The following is a 7,923-nucleotide window of genomic DNA, read 5'->3' as shown; positions in this document are numbered from 1 at the left end:
CTCCTTTAGCCTAACCGGCTTAACCGTGGGACGTAAAACTCAAAGATTTCATTTCATTTTCTCATTTTCTAAACACGAAGACTCAAGATTCATAAAACTTCGCTATTGGCTTCTGTTCTTATTAGCCAACTTCATCCACTATCTACTTTGCATTCTTATTCATGCGAGATCCATCTTAATATTGTCCTCTCATCTGCACCTAGATCTTCGTACTTGTCCTTTTCCGATTGGTTTCCAGCTAAATCTTGAGAACATTCCTACTGTCTTCCATTCTGGCATCCTGACCTGCCTAACTGACTCCCCTATACTTAATGAACCTTAGCAAACCGTATAAATTATCCAATTTCTCTTCCTGAATTGTTTATTTAATATCATTGTTTTTGTTACTGCACTGTTAGAGACATTGGGCCTTATGCAGAGTCGTTTTGACGTCTGATTAACACCATACTACAGGGTTGACTAACGGATGGTTATCAAAATTGTATTCAGAGACTCTGATTAGGACGTAGTATTGGACGAAGTTAATCACAGGTGACTAATTAATCTAGAGCAGAAACTAATCTTTTACCCACGGTTTAGCGTGCGACAACATTTCATATTTCGTAATTAATGTGTTTTCATTTTTACAGACTACGCATGCGCTCATCTACTTTTCCGTAGTTGCCACATTTATTTTGCTCACCGATGCATTGGGGTTCTATAAGTTAATCATAGCCAAGTCATCATTTTAGTTGTACTCAAAGTAGACTCGGAATACCAAAAAGTACACCTTCCTTAGTAAAGATTTAGTATGCTTACTAACTAGTCTGTGAATAACCATCGATTAACGAATTCTCTCTGAATACCGCCAAATATATCTACGACTTAGAATGCATTGATAGAATTGAATTTTATATATATATAGCGCATTCTTCACATAAGGAAATCAAGAAGTCAACTCTTGGTCAGTTTGGACTACTTAGTCTTTGAGATTCCTACCTTAAACTCTCTTCACAGCTTACAAGATTCACGTCCAGATATTGTAAATAACTTTTACAATGTGAAAAATAACCTTTCCATGTATATAAACGAACCGCATAAAATTTGTCTCTTTTTCTCGCAACTTTCGAGATAGGGCTTGATTTTCTTTTGCTCTGAACGGCTCATATCTTATAGATGAACGAATGATCTTAAGTGTACCGTATACACTTTGCGTCTCTTTTTCCGTGTACTTAAGCATACCGTACAAACTTTATGTCTCTTTTTCTATATACGTAAGCGTACCGCAGAAACTCTGTCTCTTTTCCATGTGCTTAAGCATACCGTACAAACTTTGTCTCTTTCTCCATGTACTTAAGCGTACCGTTCATACTTTGTTTCCTTTTCCATGTACTTAAGTAGGGATACGCACGAGTCGAGACATGTCTCGAACCTCGACTCGAATTCGAGTCAATACACACTTTATAGAATTCGAGTCGACTCGAGACTGCTCGTAAAAATCTCGACTCGACTCGAATATCTCAAAATCTTTCTATAATTTTTAAGATTATTTTGAAGAAAGTATTCACTCAGAAATAGCCTTGAAACCAATTTTTATTACTTTAGAAAGGCACAGAACACATTAACTTAATAGTTAATCTTACAAGATCAAGATTAAATTTTCAGCTCTGTTCATTTAATTAAAACTAATAATTAATGTCGTGATATTTGGCATTTTTCGACAAGAAAATGCACCATGTCACAAGGTCAGGAGTGTGATACAGTGGTTGGGGAAACACAGAGGTGAGTTCCAAGTGATGTGCTGGCCACCCAACTCGTCGGATCTGAACCCAATCAAACACATCTGGGATGTGATTGTACGTGGCGTTCGTTAGAGCGCATCGTCCCCTTCCCGGAATTTACGGGAATTAGGTATCCTGTGTGTGCACATGTTGTGCCATCTCTCTCCAGTGACTTACCAAGGATCATTGTGTCCATGCCAAGACGCGTCGCCGTTGTTATCCGTGCGAAAAGTGGAGATACTGACAATTAGGTAGTTAATCATAATGTTCTGACTGATGTGTGCGTATATTTTAACTCGTATATTTTGTCTCGACTCGAATTTCGAGACGTCTCGTTTCTAATTCGAGTCGAATCGAGACACGAGTCAAAACAGAAACATATTTTCGAGTCGAGACAACATTATCTCGAGGCGAGTCAAGACAGACTTAAATCTCGACTCGTGCGCATCCCTACTTAAGCATATGTCTCTTTCTCTATATACTTAAGCGTACCGTACAAACTTTATGTCCCATTTTCTATGTACTTAAGCGTACCGTAACACTTTTTGTCTCTTTCTCTATACACTTAAGCGTACCATACATACTTTATGTCTCTTTTTATGTACTTTAGCATACCGTACAAACTTTATCTCTCTATATACATATACTTAAACGTACCGTACAAACTTTATCTCTCTTTTTCTCACAACTTTCCTAATTGGAATCGATTTCTTTCTGCTCTGAATGAACCACAATTTTTTAGATGATCTAATGATCTATAATAGGACGCGAAGATAATTCTATTTGGTTCAGACTTTCAAAAGTTCTATCAGAAAGTAATATTTTGCAAATAACATTACTAGACTTATATTTATTGAGTGTCGGCAACTAGAACTACTTAACTTTAGAATCAAGATACTCATTTTCCCTTAAAAAGCCTTGTACTTTCATTTTATTTTGAACAGAAATGCTAGAACACTGTGCAACACAAAATCTGTCCTTTACATGGAAATATGTTTTTCTTATGTATTTTTGCATAAGAAAATAAAAATCTGTGATTACTTTTTATGTATCACGTACCAATTATATGAAAAATTGAAAAGTTTGAAATTTTGTACTGTGAAATCCCGTGTTTTTACAGGATGTGATGAAATATGATCAAATTTTGGTTTGGTTATTGGAATTTAGCGTACCTTTTTAGCAGCGAGGCTATATGAGACGTGGGACTAGAGTTTAAGGTTGAATCCAAGCCTCCGTGTCGCTCAATGTTTCCTACCGGGAATCAAACTCAAGACCCCGTGCACCAAAGGCACACATCCTACCCACTAGATCAGTAAAGAGACAGAAATGTACTTAAGATAAAAAATTATTGCATATGTAGTATACCTTACAACTTACGCTCATTTAAACATCATCCAAACGACAATTTTTCTTCTTTACAGAAGGAATACGCTGTTTAAAGAGGGGTTCTCATCCCCCAATTTTCTCCTACTGCGTAAAAATCTTTTCTTGAGTTATAATAGCAAACACTAGTTTCTCATATTTCTCCTCACTCTTTATCTTCATTTCAGGTACTAGCCCATTAACATCTAGTGATAAGCGAGTTCAAATTTGTGTTACCTAACTCTGCTGCCAGATGTTCTAGCATTTGAGCATTTTTTGGCTCGATTGTATTGTTAGTTACTAAGTGTGTTTCGTTTCGAGTGGTCGGATTTGTCGCGTTGTGTCTTTTTGTGGTACTGTTTGTTGCGCATCTGGGTTTCAAGAAAGTGCTTAAAATACGTTTAGTTACATGCAGTGAAGTACAATGTCCTGTGCGTGTAAAAATAAACCCGATTTATTTTGTTTTGTGTGAGTTGAATTTACATTTAAAACTCAAGAAAAGTAGCCTTACATCTTTAGTGAAAAAGGCTTAGGAACTGTACTTTGGCTGCAGGGTTGGAGATCAGGATAAGTCTTGGGCCACTCATATGTTGCACTACGTGTTCCAGGAATTTGAGAAGCTGGCTACAAGGAAAACGTATTTCTATGAAATTTTCTGTTCCTATGATTTGGCGCGAACAAATAGATCATGTAACGGACTGTTACTTCTGTTTGACTGATGTAAAGGGTTTTTCCTCTAAATTTAAACATAAGATTCAGTACCCTAATTTAAAGTCAGCTATCCGATCGGTTCCCCACAATGAAGATCTTCCAGTACCTAAGCCTCCAGAACATTACATTATTGATTTGGAAGAAGATATCTCAGACGTTCCAAGCAGTAGAGAAGATTGAGGCTTTCAGTCTTCTACATCCCAGTCAACGTTACCTCATTTGATCACACAATAAGAGCTTAAAGATCTTGTTCGAGACTTCAATCTTCCTAAAAGAAAAGCGGAATTATTGGGCTCCAGGCTTCAAGGTTGGAATCTCTTAGCTCAAGATGTTAAAATAAGTTTGTTTAGAAAACGACAAAGTAATTTTGAGGACTTTTGTTGAAAATGGTGGCACTGTTTATTGTAAAGATGTAGATGGCTTATTTCAGTTTTTAGGACATGAGCATAATCCTACCGAGTGACGCTTGTTTATTGACAGCTCTAAACTAAGTCTGAAGGCAGTGCTTCTCCATATTGGAAATGTTCACCCATCTGTTCCTGTAGCATAGGCGGCTCATACAAAGGAGACGTATGAAGTTATGAGTACGATATTGGGCTTCATTGAATATAAAAAAATTCAAATGGCATGTGTGGTGGGACTTAAAAGTTATTGGCATTCTCACAGGAATGCAACAAGGATACACCAAGTATTGTTGTTTTCTATGTGAGTGGAATAGTCGTGGGGACATTCCATGTCAAATCAACAAGTCATCAGACTTGACCATCTCAGTTTTTTGTAAAAATTGGTGTACAGCTTTATTACAGTGGGAGATGAAAAAGTCCCAAATATTACCTCTCCCCCTGAGAGTGTCTCCATACAGGGTGTTCAAAAATGTCAAAAAATTGCATTTTATGACAATTTTTAATAATCACTGTAACTGAAAAAATGCCGTTTTTTGGCATTTTTGAACACCCTGTATGGGGACACTTTCAGGAGGAGAGAGGTAATATTTGGGATTTTTTCATCTCCCACTGTAATAAAGCTGTGCACCAATTTTTACAAAAATCTAAGATCGTCAGGCCATTTTGCCATTTCATTGGTTGATTTCACATGGAATATCTCCGTGACAAAGCAAACCACTACGTTCGTAAATACTGGCCTCAAAGACATGATTTCATTCCCGGCACCAGGAACGTACCAATTGTGAACCCTCAAGATGTATTTTTGCCACCACTACGTATCAAGCTTTGGTTGATAAATATTTTTGTTAAAGCACTAGATAGAGAAGATATTGATTTCATGCACTTTAAGGAGAAATTCCTAAACTTAAGTGAAGCAAAAATTAAAGAAGGAATATTTGTTGGTCCACAGATTAAAACAGTCATGCAGGATGAAGACTTTGAAACTAAACTCTCTGAAATTGAGAAATCAGCTTGGCTGTCATTTAAATCGTTATGTTCAGGTTTTCTTGGAAATGTAAAGGAGAAAAATTATGAAGCTATTGTTAGTGAAATTGTACGCAGATCTCAACTCATGGGATGCAACATTCATTAAACTTACATTTTTTCCACTCATGTTTTCCTTCAAAACTTCAGCGCAGTAAGTGATGAACACGGAGAACGGTTTCATCAGGACATTACCAAATTTGAAAAGCGTTACAGTGGAAAATGGACTGAAAGTATGTTTGCTGAGTATTGCTGGTCTATCGTTAGAGAGACTCCAGAAGATATCTACAAACGTAAGCGGCCAAAGAAAGTATTTTTAAAGAGTAAGTCAACAAAATTTAATATTAGTATAATATGCTTACCTAGCCTACATTGGATAGCAAATATACGTAAATATGTACATTTCGTATAATGTGTTTTGGTCTGCCCAACAAAAACGTGACGTGATAAAACATTTTGGTTTTCACCAATGAATTCAGCACCTGTCAATTAGTTAAAATCACATAATTTCATTTGAAGGACAGAAAAAAAGTTTAAATTTGTTTCACAGTGTAATAATTCCATACAGAGCTCATGCAATTCAGCCTCTCAAACACAAGTATATAACCAAGATTTTAAACTGAAATCTTTACATAGTATTTATTCTTTGTACTATCCCTCCTTGTATTGGGGAGAACTAGTTGTAACGTGGCTCATCTGTTTCTGCTTGGCTTTCTTCTGACTGCATTAAGAGTAACGAGTTGATTTTATTAGATTAGTTTAGCATCCCTTTCAGCAATGAGGCCATGTGAGAGACTTCAGCCTACAGCTTAACGCGGGATCAGACCCTCATGAGCTCTCGCCAGAAATCGAACACGAGTCTTCCGCGCCTCCAAGTATTTTGTTGAAGTTTGCATTTAACGAATTTTAAATAGAGGAAATAACTTGAAATACAGGAAATAACTTACCTGAGTTCCAACTTCGTTCCAAACATAAATTGTCACTTTTCTGCTTGGCAGAGTCCAAGACATTAAACTACGTCTGAAACTCTCTAGTTGGGAGCAGTACATTATTTATCCCATAAAGCTCTTCTATTGACAAGTACATGCCTAAGTAATAGATAGTTTGTGTACGACACCGAGATTGTTTCCTTTAGCCTTACATTTGTAGCTGTTATTATAATAACTAGTTAATACAATAGCTATTTAAAAATACATGTTTCAGAACACTAAGGTACTCACAAAGCAATTTTTATACAGGTAGTTGGTGAATACTTCAAAATATATGCCCGTAGCCAAACTCCCTCTATAAAAATTGTTGCGCGAGTACTTTAAAATTCCGAAACGTGTATTTTAGATAGCGCACATATTAGTTCCTAAATGAAGTCTTGACCCGACCATGGTAGGTTCCATAGTTTTGAAGAATCTTTAAAGTTCATTTTTTCATGTTTTCGGAAGCCTCTAACTCCGAAAGGAAACATTTGTGCAACGAGATTGGTCTATACTTTTTGTCTTGTCTTGGTATCAGGAATCACCTCCCAAATGATATCGGTGTTGTTTTGAAACACCCTGTATATTGCTTTCAGCTCTTCAGTTACGTAATTAAAAGCAAGTGAAAAAATTGAGTTTTACGTAACACGCTTATGCCGGCTAGGCTAAAATAAACGGTGATTATGAGAAATGAATGAATTGGTGGAATGAAGAAAGTGGGAAGAAACGGGAGTATCCCGAGGAAACCCACGCACACGGTGTTTGTCCACCAGAAGGTTCACTTGGCGGGAGCTGCGATTGAACCCTAGACCCCATGCACCAGTGGTGAACGCTGTGCCTGTGTCCCACCGCGGCCTCATTAGAAGTAAGTGAGTTTCGGGTGACAGTGTGAACCTATGGTAGGCTTCCAAACATTGCAAATTCACTACGCAAACTTCAAGTAGTACATCTATAACAACTGTTTACAATAGAGGAATAAAATCAAAGATAAAATATGGTGTTCGGACGCTGAATACATCTCAAAAAGCCATTAGGCCTACTCTATATCCTTAGTGCTTTTGTCCTATTGCAATAAATGTTCAAAATAAAAATGGTTAATTTGAAACATTTCCGTTTAGTTCCGAGAGTTAAGGCTGGATATACTACTCCTGAACGCTGAATCGATTGCTTCTTGATATATCTTACAGATTTTGCTCTATGGAAATCAGATTTAAAACCAGAAATGTTAGTAAATTTCAACCACTCCAGTTTCGGTAGAATGTTGCAGAATGCTATAAAAATACACTTTTAAGGTACTGCATGGGTTCCATAGAACTGTTTATCGCTGTCTGTTACCGTTGCGATAAATATTGAACGATAATTTCAAACGTAGAGTGTTAACGGAAGGGATGAAACCTATTTTTGGATCAAGACGATTGCAAAACACCGTATCTCGATATATTTTACCGTTTTTGTTGTATGGAAATCAATGTTGAAAAAGGAAATTCTGATAAATTTCAACTACTTCCGGTTTTGGTAGAGTGATGCGGGTTGTGACACTCTTGAGACGTTGAATCGATTGCGAAAACCACTTCGCTATCTATTATCGTTTACGTATTTGTGTAGTATTTTAGCGAGATTGATGTTTATAAGTAAGAAATAAAAAAATCTTATAGATTTTAAAAATGCTTTATTGTTTAATTTCTACACAATTCA

This window comes from Thermobia domestica, chromosome 9 (genome assembly GCF_964235325.1).
Source record: "Thermobia domestica chromosome 9, izTheDome1.hap1.1, whole genome shotgun sequence".
Classification (NCBI taxonomy): domain Eukaryota; kingdom Metazoa; phylum Arthropoda; class Insecta; order Zygentoma; family Lepismatidae; genus Thermobia; species Thermobia domestica.
The sequence above is the reverse complement of the archived record's forward strand: the minus strand, read 5'-3'. Positions refer to the sequence as shown.